The sequence below is a fragment of the Rutilus rutilus genome (genome assembly GCF_951802725.1).
Source record: "Rutilus rutilus genome assembly, chromosome: 1".
NCBI classification, from domain to species: domain Eukaryota; kingdom Metazoa; phylum Chordata; class Actinopteri; order Cypriniformes; family Leuciscidae; genus Rutilus; species Rutilus rutilus.
Window position 1 is genome coordinate 67,367,469 of NC_140209.1, and position 12,623 is coordinate 67,380,091.

The window sequence follows — 12,623 nt, forward strand, 5'->3', positions numbered from 1 at the left end:
GCATCCTTCCCTGTTACCGCCACCTGTATCTCTTTATAAGAAAACCAACGGCTCTTTTAAGAGCCACTCCTATACTCCTCTTACTACCTCTCTCTCATACACTCTCTCTCTCTCTGTCTCTCACACACACACTCTCTCTGTTTCTAATTCTCTCTCTCTCTCTCTCTCTCTCTATCTCCATTTCTTTCTTCTAAAGCTTCACTGTCTTTAAGTAAGTATTGTTACTCTATTCTTTATTTTTCTTTCACATTACTCTCTCTCTCACTGTCCAAAATATTTTTAGAAATGTAGTTTTATATAGTCTATACTCTGTCCTCAATTCTTTTTGTCTGACCGTGTTTTTATCTTCCTTTCCAGTATAGTATCTGTGAAATGGCTGCTCAGCAAGACAGAGGGAGAGCAGATGATGCTATTTTCATTGCAGACATGCTTCTTGCTCAAACCAAAGTGAGGTTTTTTTTTGAGACAGTGATCTTCCAGTATTGGTAATAATACTAAAGAGTGGGAATTAGAGTGCAAGATTTGAATGAACTGCTCAAGAGTTGGCTGTATTTCAGTGTTATCATACAGTGCTCACTTTCTGTCATGCAAGGCAAAGGAAGCGAAGGGCAAAGCACCATCTGCTAAAGGCAGTAAATGTAATGTCCGATGGGTGGAGAGAGATGCTGAAGGACGTCCACTGCTAAAAAGAAGCAGAAGTGGAGAGGCACGAAAACGTGCTTCAGCTACAGGTAGTCCATGTCTTCCAGGATTATTTGTGATTACCCACCCAATCTTTCTTAACCCTCTGGGGTCCTTCGTTTAACAGTCACACTCAGGACCTTCGGGTCCAAAATCTTTTTTTTTTTTTACTTGTTTTTTATAATATTTTTTCTTTTCTTTTTTGGTGTTTTGAGATAATTTTATGATTTAAATTAATATTTATGCAATAATTATGACCCATTTTTTCCCATTGAATATAATAGACATTTTTTATATATATTTTATTTTATTTTATTTTTATTAAAAAAAATGTGTGTGTGTGTGTGGTTTTTTTTTGTACTCTTGATGTTTTAGAGATTCACCCCTTCACTGTTGAGTCCTTTTTTCTGCATCCTGGCTGATTTGTAGATTGTATGCACAAACAAATTCTGTGTTTTCATATTTTTGACAATTTCCCATTCATTTCCTATGGGGGTCATTTTTGACCAAACAGCAAAAGTGTGACGTGCTTGGATCATGACCCCAATATTTTTTGTGTGTTAACATACCCAATACCATAAAAGTCACCAAGTTTCGTAACATTCCGATGAAGCTGTGATTTTTAAAAATTCAAAACAGATTTTTGTAATCTGAATTTATTAGTGTGTATGTGTATAAAAGTGTGTTTGTGTGTGTGTGTGTGTGGATGTTTCTGTTTTGCACTCTTGATGTTTTATAGATTAACCCCTTCACTGTTGTGTGCTTTTTTTCTGGATCGTGGCTGATTTGTAGATTGTACGCACAAAAAAAATCTGCATTTTCACATTTTTGCCAATTTCCCATTCATTTCCTATGGTGGGTCCATTTGGACCCGAAGGTCCTGAGTGTGACAATTTTTTTTACAACCACTTAGACTATTCAAATCCTGTCCCCAATTTTTTTGGGGTGTTCATATACCAAGTACCAACAAAGTCACCAAATTTCGGACCATTCCGATGAAGCTATGATTTTTTACATTTTTTTTATTTAAACGCTTCGGGTCCATTTGGACCTGAAGGACCCCAGAGGGTTCACTAAATATAACTTGTGCCCATTGTATACAGAATTCAGCTTGCTATTTGTTAGGTAACATAAATATGGTTTTGTGTCACTTTTGAAACATAGACCACCAAACTGCGGGGCTTCCAGTGCACAGCTTTTTCCTTTATTTTTTTTTCCATGGTAAAACTTAAAAGGATTTCTGTTTCCGGTTTTTAATAATTTTCCTTTGAATACTGTATGTTAAACTGTGCCATCAGAAACACAACATGGTGGTGGATGTGTTACTTATGTTATTGACTTCACTGTAATGCTAAGCAATTCCAAAGAAATGAAGTGGAAGTGAAGCAATCGGTGTCAGGTTCATGCTGCTAACAGTTCAAGATTATGTCCAGATAATGAGGGGAAAAAACTTTTAGTCCCATCACATCAACTGCTTGCTGTCCTGCAATGTGGCTCCAGAAAATAACTGCAGCCACTGCACATCTCCTGCCGTCATTCGCTGCAGAGACTGCATGCCCCAAGAGTGGCTGTGTATGGATTGTGACACACACACACACACACACACACACACACACACACACACAAAACTCACCCTCCATAACAGGGAGTCCTGCATTGAGGGAATTTACAAGCCCATTGAGCCAACAGTGTGCTGTGTACAAAAAGAGGGCAAATATACACTGGTCAATCAAGGTAGTGTTCTGAACCTTTTCGGCAAAGTGATTAAAGTTTTATTCTATTTATTTTTTTTACATTTATTATCTTAATTGGACATATTTTAATGCTTTCTCACTGATTATTTAACTTCTCTTTTCAGTATGTTTATTGCCTACAGTGAGACCTGTCCAGTTATGTACTTGCGACCCTTCAAACGTCACAGAATCAGCTGGCAGAGCAATCATTTTGGTTTGCATAAATGGTATGAATTATGGTTTATATTTTTATTTATTCTTGTCCCCTTGTGTGTTACAATGTTCTTCTTTTTGAATTTAGGTCGGTATGATTTGCACTTGCCAAACTTGCTGTGCAGATTAATAATAAGCAGTGGGTATTGGCCGGCATCTGTGAATGCTGACACGCTGTTTTCGGTAGATGTCTTCAGCTCATTTGAAGAAATGAAAACTGTTGCACCAGGTTTATCGAGACAAGGTTTTTTGCGGATGTTGGAGAGGAGGACCTGTCTCTTTGGAAGGGTGAGATCAGTGTAGATCAAAGTTGCCTCAAGTAGAGATGAGAGAATATTAGTGTAGCTATTTCATTTTACTCTTTACTAATCGAATGTACAGGCTGGGAAAATACATGGAGACGTATTACAAAGAAGCTTCATGGAATACACAATCTGCCAGTATGAGTGTGAAGAAATGGCCAGTGTAGAGCACTTCACCTGCCCGGCATGTACACCCAACATGCTTGCTCTTTGTGCAGATGGCAACAGAAAAGTGTACCGGTTTCGGCAGTCAAAAGGGTTAGTTGTTTTACACTTGTAGTTGTTTTACTTAATGTAAAATTATCAGAACATATAATGTCTGACACTGAACATATATATTTTTTCTTATTCTATCTAGGTCAGAGGAACCCTATTTTGATGGCACCTTCATTGCCAAGGACACCGATGTACACCATTTTGTTGATGAGATCAGGAGTAAAATGAAAAGTGTTAGTAAAATATGTAGTTTTTTGCACCTTTGATTTATATCCAAAATTTGCAGTGTATGATTGTTGTTTTATTAAATAGATAATGTATCCCTAGTTGATATAAGCTTATATAATACACTTAGTTTGTTACTAGCACTTTGAGCATGGTGCACTCTTTCAAGCAATCTTGTGTTGAGGTTTAAATTAGATATGGTAGGTGTGGTGGCATCCAAAGTGGCTAGTTTAGTCATTAATTATGTAACAGCAGATCTCTGCAAGAGATAGTGACTATGCATGCAGTTTGTCACCCTGCCTTTCAACTAGTTTGTGTAGCTAGAGTAGAGAAGGTGGAAGATGCATTTTCTGAAGCTGCTCTTTAGTAGTAGTTAGTTTGAAAGTAAACTTTTATTGTCACCGATCATTACAAAGATGCCAGTTGGTGTGATGTAACCTGACTCATCCTGATGGATGAAGTAACTAGTTAGAAAAAATAGCAACTTTCAGTTTTAACCAGAATTATTGCGTCACGCAGACTGCCGGCAAAGGGATCTGTGGAGCCAGTCAGTGGTCTGCTGCACGTGAGACGGCCAGAAGAGCAAGCAAACTGGATGAAGAGGGCCTTGAGGTGGTTGTTTGCAGACATGGAGTGCTACTCAAGGCTCTTAACATGTACAGGGGGGAAATATTTGCTTATCCGCTGTACCTGCAGAAGGAGCTCAAGCAGCCACAAACGGACAGTTCTGTTGCACAGATATTGCTTGCAAGTATTGGCCTTACCTTGAGAAGTTGGCCGTCTCCATGCTGGACCTCAGACCTTTACTGCAGATGAGACCATTCCTTTCTGTCACGCATGCCAAGGCTCATTCAACCAAGTGTGAGGTACTGCATATTCTTTATCATACCATTAAAAAAAAAAAAAAAAAAATTATTATTACTTATATAATACACTGTATATGACTATAATTGGTTGTGCCCTCACAACCAAGTACATGACAAAATCTGCTAATTATTGCTGATTTATATTATTTTAGGAAACCTGTCTTTTATTCTTTTATGTCTTTTTATTCTAACTGTCTAATACTTTGTACTGAGATTACGAATATTATATAACATAGCAAATATACAGCTGTAAATATTCTAATATACAGTACATTAATAAAACTGCACTATCCAGCAGATACATCAAGCTATTATGTTATGTCTGAGTTATGTATACAACGCTTTTCATGATTTTCCTCACTTTTTAAGATTGCAAAGTCAAAAATCTTTTTTTTTTAACACCAGACTTTGAAAAAGGCTGAGGCTGAGTCTCAGAAACTGGAGGATTTGAGCAGTGAACTGGGGTGTCCTGAGAACATCGTGCATCAGTGGGTACATGATGTCAGACAGTGGGCTACTGACGGTACAGTATTTTATGGACATTCTTCTAAGTAGTTTACTAATAATACTGCAATTGTAGAAGTGAGAATCTTTGCCATGCATAAGGATTAAGTAAGGGGGCGCTGTCCTGTTTTTGTTTGCTATAAACTTGTGGGCTTGTAAACTCCTTTGACACTGTTAACACTGATGTGATTTGGGGCTCTAAATAAACTTGAACTTGCAAAGACATCATAATAATTTACTTGTATTATTGTTGTTGCTTTAAGATTCTGTAGGTACCAGATGTGATGACCAACATAACCTTCAGAAATCAATCGAACAAATGTTTCTTGGTGTTCATCAAAAACAAGCCAGCCTTTATAATCACACTGGTGTGTTGAAAACTCATCTAACATTTGTGTCTTTTTTATTACTTGCAGATGTCTTATCTGGATTGTTTTTGTATTATAGTGTTTTTAGGTCCTTAATTTTAAAATGTCTTCTTTTTAATTGTACAGATATTAGGCCTATTATGCCTTTTAAGTCATTAGATTTTTTTTACATTTTGATGTATTAATTCTTAAGTCAGTTATAAGTATTTCATGTAACTTTCTGATACCTGTATACACATGCTTGTGCATCATGTTTTAAAAAAAAAATTAGACAGCAACAAAATTCGACACTTGCGTTGAAGAAAATTGTGGGAAGAGAAGAGAAAACTCCTGCAAACAATCAAGCTCTACAATGAGCAGGTGCCAGATGAGGAGCGCATCGCTGAGGAGAAGGTGGAGAGCGGTTTCTCCGTGGGGAGAGGAGACAGTCTAATGGCTGTGGGAAGTGCACAGCAGTGGGAAGTAGCAATTTCTCTCTAAGTGTGTGTCTGTGTGTGTGTGTGTGTGTGTGTGTGTGTGTGTGTGTGTGTGTGTGTGTGTGTGTGTGTGTGTGTGTGTGTCTGTGTGTGTGATTAAGCAAACTAATGATATGTTGTATATGCTACTGTAAACATATGCCACATTGTATCTGATTAAATTTCTATTACATTTTTGCACTCTGCACCAGTATATGGGATGTCCATACACTACTTGTGTTTTGCCTGCTGCTGTTTAGACTGTACAGGTCAAATTTGTATTGAAGGGATGTTATTTGTGTGACTTCAGAATCCAGCAACATCCTCACCAAGAAGAAGATTTTTGATGTGTACATGTCAAAAGTGCGGCTTCAAGAGGAAAAGATCATTGTGATGAGGGAGATGAGACAGCACTGCACCTATCTCAGAGAGCTGGCTAGAAACATTAGGACAATGATATCAGAAATGTCTTCTGGCAGAAACAGTGGTAAGAAGCTAACTTTTATTACATTCTTGCTGTAATGCTTTTGGGGATCCTATAACCTCACTCATTTTGAGATCCTCAAGTGTTACATTATGGATTCCTTGTGGCTGGATCTAAATGGTCTGTAAGTTCTTTAGTAAAGTCAGTTAATGAATCGCTCAACAACAATGGAAGTATTGTCATGCCTCGCTTTTAATTTTTCCTTCTAGGCAGTTTAAGTGAAGAGGGTCATCGCGGGCTCCTGTGTCTTCTTCAGAAAAGGCTTGCAGATGTAGAGGAGAAGTTCCAAGTCGTTTGCTCAAGTGACAGCCTGGCTTTAGGACCAAATGCTGCTTCTCTGCTGGAGGATGGGCCCGAGGAGATACCAGAGGACCATGAAGAAGTTGATTTTGAGAGTTCAGATGACAGTGATTTTGAAGCAGTGTAAATGAGTGCTTCTTACAGGGATACTCCACTTTTTTTGGAAATAGGCTCATTTTACAACTCCCCCAGAGTTAAAACTTGACCCTTCTGTAGTTACGTCGTGTACTAAGACCATATCAGCCTAGAAAATTGCAACTTTTCATTTTCCGTCGGTCTTAGTAAACGATGTAACTACAGAAGAGTCGAGTTTTAAATAGGAAAAATATCCAAACTCTTTGGTCATTTTTTTTGAGAGAGATGCTAATGGTCCTGTCCGATTCAATGATCTATGCTAAGCTATGCTAAAAGTGGTACCGCCAGACCCGGAGATCGGCTGAATGGATTCGAAAACGGTAAAACTCAACTGTTTAACTCTGGGGGAGTTGTAAAATGAGCCTATTTCCCAAAAAAAGTGAAGTATCCCTTTAACTGGTCGGATGCATTTAGACTGCGTGTCAATTATGACTGGACTGCAGGTGTGTTTCAAGGAAAACAAAACACTTTTTGAAGTGTAATGAATGTCTAATACAGTGCTTTTATTTTGGACTATTGTTACCTCAGTTCACAAACAGCAGGTCGGTTTTAAAATTTCACCTCCGATGTTACATGGACTATCTCTACTGTCAACTGTGGTGCTAGAGCTTGCGAATGACTCCAGCCTCTTGCAGTGGTGACTTCCCCAAGCTTTGCCCATCTCATCTTGTCAACATAATGACCTTTACTGTATAAAAATGTTACACTTAAATTGATGTAATAGTTTGATTGTTTTATTCACAGTGATTGTGGATACTTTTGGAATGAACCATTTACTGTACATGTCACTACATTAAATACTTTCCAGAAATGACTGATCAATACCCATAGTTGAGTCTTAAGTGTAGTATTTCCTGTTGTTATTGCTGCTGTTATCTTGCCAACAAAAGGAACTCATTTACCATGGCATTTATGGCATTACTTCAGGTAACTATAAAACTATGTTGTACATGGATGCAAACTAGTTCATGCTGAGCTGTTGTTTTGATTTTCTGTGTCTTCTTGAAAATAAGATGTTAAATTACTGATTTTTCATTTTTATCTTAACATTGTATGCCAGTTGTACACAGGGTATATTACACAGGGTGTGTAATCGCACAAAATAACATTTTCACATGCTAATTGTCAAGTAGGTATACAGTTATGTGTTGTATTAATTAGTAAATTATAGCCATAAATAAGATAAGTTATTCATTATCCTGCTGCATAACTTCACTCTGGATACAAGAATTAACACTAGACAACTGATGTTGTAAATATCAGCTTACAATTATAGGCTATTTGCTTTAATTCATGTCTACCATTTTTTATTCACATATATTTATGTATGAATGTCCGTGTGGTCTTTGTATCACATATCACTTTGTTCTTTACATGGGAGAAAAAAAGTGCTATATAAATAGTGTTATTTTTATCATTATTTTCTGTATAAAAACATAAGTTTAAAATATTTAACCTAAAGAAAACGAATAGAATAGGTTCATTGGAGACTCTTAAATTGCTCTAGGTGTGAATGGGAGTGTGAGTGGTTGTGTGATGGACTGGCGACCAGTCCAGAGTGTACCCTGCCTCTCCAAAATGTCAACGAAAACGCCCCTAGCATCTAGTGCCTGGATTTCAACATGAAAACACACATTTTAATAAAGGATGACATATTTGTAAATTATTTGTTGCCAATATCAGTTATTCATATTTCTTTCCCTAACACGTTTTTTTTTTTTTTTACTTCCGTTTCTGTGGTCAGGCAACGCCCTGCGCAATCACGGTTACCTTAGCAACTAGTATGAATCTCCCAAACAAGCAATTTTAGCCAATAATAATAACCTTAAGAAGATGTTTTTTTTGTTTGAATTAATACAACACGTATTATGCTTTTGCAGTAGCGTGTCTGTTAGGAATTTACTTTATACTATAGTTCTTTTTGAAACCCTACTTACTTACAACCCTAGTTTGCCAACCATAAGAACTACATATTTAACGGGCGGTCTATCACGTTGTAATCTGCTGCAACAGGGAATTGTAGTTCTGTTTTTGTAAATTACTAAAACATGTAAATGGATGTCTGGAGTATAAAACTGAGAGTGCACTCATGGGTTGATGTGAAACACAGTAGTTTGGTCAAAATTTTAAATTATAAATAATAACTAGGTGAGATTCGATTTTTTTAATTTTTGGTGATGTCCCCTATTGGTGATCGCACCAAACGGTAGCCCTCATGATGGAAGAGTTCAAGAGCTTTATATAACAGTTGGTTTCATCATTGTAGCCCATTCAGTAGCTGAATTATAAGACTCACAACATGCATCAATGGCAAAGTTCAGAGGTCAATATTTCAAAGCAGGAGCCAGGTACAGCCTTCAGATTGCAATGCTGTTACTCGGCTGATCAAGACCTTTCCAGTGATGTGTTTGGTTTAATCATATGACAAAATAAAAAAATTCACTCTGCCCACTCAGCCCTTGTGTCATGTATGCATTTCAAAGACACATGAAGTGGTCTAATGTATAAATGTTCATTAAAATATATTTGTTGGACACAGTAGGCAAATTCATTAATGAAATGTTTATTTTGACTTATTTGAATCACAGATGTCACTGTGGGCCTCTTGGAACGTTTCTTTTTCACAAACCCTAACCTGATAAAGTGTTTCAGAGTGATCTGATTCAATATGAATTAAAATACAGAGGCGAGTTACATTAAAAATCATTATAGATATCCAGTGTCCATCCTCCCAGTCCATACTTTTATAGTTCATAATTAAGTGTTTTTATGCTGTGGTCATATGGCTAAGTGGCTACATAGACAATCGTCATCTAATTTACCTTATATATGACATTATATTACACTTCCCATATCTCCAAGAGCAATACAGTAATTAGATTTACTAATTACTTTTGTGTTACTTTGAAATCTCACTGAGTCCAGCCTATACCACAAGCAGAGCAAGATACCACATCATGAGGTCTGATTCAGGGTCAGTTTCACACACAAAAATAAACATATTAAAACCTGGTCCTTTACCAAAAGACACCTCAGCTCTCATGATATCTTTCAAAAGTCCAGTGCTCAAGTAACTGAAGTAAAGATAATTTGATTACAATAGTAATTGTAATGTAATTGCTAAGATTATAAATGTATTCCTGTACATTACCTTGTTAATGAAAGACATCTGTTTGCAGTAATCTTAGTAAAAGTAATCTATACACTGTTGGTAATAACAGTGCCATCTGAAGAGGAAGGGGAATCCAGGGACAGCTCCATCCAGGACAAAGTAAAGTCACAAACTGTACGTCATAATGACACGACACATATGTGCAATGCTTTATGAGGTCACCGGCACACTTTTAAAACCATTTTTATTGAGCAAAACTTCACAATGTGATTGGTAGGACAACAGTTCACATTATTTTTAATTATGGTACGATTACTCAACACATTATGTAATGTAGTTTTACATATATTAAAAAAAAAAAAATGGTTATTTCCCAAATTTGTCAATCTTTATGTAAAAAAGCTTTGTATAGTTGTATAACAGGTTGCCATTTAGAATCATGGTGCTGTATGCGAAGGCATTTCCATTGTTTGACAGATGAAATGTGTAGGCAAAATATGTGATCATTTAGCCTAATTAGTGTGGATGATTGATATGTTTCGATAGCCCAACACTGACAGGACATCATGTGTTATTCATAGGAGACAGTATGGTTTCTATATAGAGAAAAGTTAAGGATCAAAAGCTACAAATGTTTATTTTATTTTTTATAAAACTATTCTCTGAATAAATTCCCATATATATTTTATGTTGTCTTGGATGCTCATATAATGAAGTGTACAATTCAATAAATAGTGTGTCTGAAAATAAAGAACAAATTCATTCCTCAATGGTCAAACTAAAACAATGCATGCACTGAGACAAAAATGCATTTGCCCACCAATCTAAATGTAGGAAAGAAGGTGAATAAGCCCTATTTCAAAAAACGGTGGAGTGTTCCTTTAAGGCAAACATACATTATTTTGTAGTATTCTACTGTGATAAAAGCTATTTCGATTAGCAATATAGCTGGGATAAGCTAAATACTTTATTCTTATGAAAATACCTGATGATGAGTCTACCTGTTATGAGTCTTCTTTGTACTTTCTGTGCGAGAGCGCCCTCTGGCTTCGAGTATGAGTGGTTCAGATATGACCGAACCTGAAAGTCTAATTCACTGCTGGTTCCTTCGAGATTTTCCTATGGAGTTTTATAATGAGTTTTTTCTGATTTATCTGTAAAATAAAGCCTGTGGTAAACATAACTTCAGGATACTTTGGCATGTTGTTTTTTCTACAAAGTAAATTACACACACCCAAACAGAATTTTGAAAGAGTTATGTTCATTTTTGAAAACGTACGTATTTAATAAATAACTAGAAAAGACAGCTGGGGTGTGAGTTGAGTGTGTGTGCAGTGTACTTTGTACAACAAAACATCAAAGTATCGTCAGTTATGTTTATATTGGGTATTTTTTTTACACAAACGCATGGCTTCACTTCAGAAGGTCTTTATTAACCCCCTGGAGCACTTTTATGATGGACAGATGGACTTTGATGAACTTCAAAACAGAAACGATCATTCACTGCCATTATAAAGCTTGGAACATTTGTTTTTATATATATAACTCAGATTGTATTAATTTGAAAGATGACAATGTCTTGATGTCATATACATCTAGGATGGCTTGAGGGTAAATCATGGGCTAATTTTCATTTTTGGGTGAACTATCCCTTTAATGTCATAATTTTCACTTTTAAGCCATAATTTTTTACATTTTAAGTAATAATTTAAACTTTTCATCTCATAATTATGACTTACTAGAGCATGTTCTTTTCCTTATATGGCAAAAATGGGCTGCTTGATGTCTTGATGAAGTTAATGACTGCACCACCATTACAACCTTAAGAAATAAAAAATACCACACAGGATTATTCAGTTAAATGAAATAGATTCATTCACTTTTGCTCAGGATGTGATGTCCCCACCACTTTTTGAAACCACAGAAGACATGCAGGGCAAAGAAAAAGCATCTCTGTCATTCTTCATAGTCCTGACCAGACAGGGCCTGCATCTTCTAAGGCGACGTACTTAGTTCAGAATATTTTTAATACATTTTGATAAATGCTGCCATCACGTCTTGACGGTGAGAGTCTTTAAAGCGTTTCTTTTTAATGTATGTTTCTTTTTAATGTTCTCTTTAAATGTATGGTGGCTTTAATAGGCACAAAAGGCAGCAGTAAATTAACTTTGATCAATGCAGGCTATAAGGCTACTGAGTTTACCTGTTCAGCGTGATGACGTTTAATCTCCTCGACAGACTCTGTACAGTCACATTTAGCCACTTGTTAGCAACAAGACATTTAACAGCTTAATATAAATCTCAGGAGTGGGGTAATAGTGATGTACTTTATGTCATAGAATAAAACGTGAAAGTGTCTTGAGCTTGTGTTCACCACTGACCTTATTTCAGCCATTTAACCAAAATCCCATTTAAAAAACCCATTGACTTTGGGAAGCGTTTTGGCCTAAAGAATTATGTCATTTCTGCACCACCCCATCAGACGTCCAGAGAGGAGGAGCTGGACGTCATTGACAACTTGATTTATTTTGGAAACATGGACACTTTATTCCCAAATGTGTTAAATTTTATGTTATGTCTCCGGACTGACGCCACACTCACTGTCTCTGATCTGTTGCTCCTCCCACCACAATATCCATACATGAAGGTTTACAATTTTTACATGAACCATTTCAAATGCACGTTTACTAATACCAAACTTTATGGTTTTGTTGACAGAAGACGCTAGATAATTAGAAACTCTTTGACTCTTTTTTATTTAAAAGAGTTTATTTATTTATTTATTTATTTATTTATTTATTTATTTATTTATTTATTTATTTATTTATTTATTCCATTCTATTTTTTTTATTCCCCATTTATAGCCTATATAGAATGTATGTTGGAGAACCATCACAATAAAGTGTTAGCAGATATTAGCAGACTGTCTACTCTAATAAATTATAAGGAGTTGCAAATTTACTTAATCAACAGAATGTTCAAAAGTAGTAGTTTGGTAAATAGTTAGCAAAATTCTAAATTGTAGCATT

The 12,623-nt window shown here is 36.1% G+C and overlaps 1 protein-coding gene and 2 long non-coding RNA genes across 5 annotated transcripts in view; all 3 read left to right on the plus strand.

The window, feature by feature from the left end:
• The window catches only part of LOC311294934 (uncharacterized protein), a 453,797-nt gene that overhangs the window by 165,346 nt on the left and 275,828 nt on the right, over positions 1-12,623 (plus strand). The gene's annotated exons all lie outside the window — the stretch shown is intronic.
• LOC311296672 lies at positions 2,151-3,068 on the plus strand. Of its 3 annotated transcripts, none has more exons than XR_014628658.1 (4): positions 2,151-2,441; positions 2,540-2,641; positions 2,716-2,915; positions 3,009-3,068. It is a non-coding gene; the product is annotated as an uncharacterized lncRNA (long non-coding RNA). The 3 variants fall into 3 exon arrangements; XR_014628659.1 differs by having other exon boundaries at positions 2,151-2,415; XR_014628657.1 differs by having other exon boundaries at positions 2,151-2,641.
• LOC311296555 lies at positions 3,073-5,507 on the plus strand. Its single transcript, XR_014628620.1, has 6 exons — positions 3,073-3,187; positions 3,288-3,378; positions 3,890-4,236; positions 4,642-4,759; positions 5,004-5,108; positions 5,380-5,507. It is a non-coding gene; the product is annotated as an uncharacterized lncRNA (long non-coding RNA).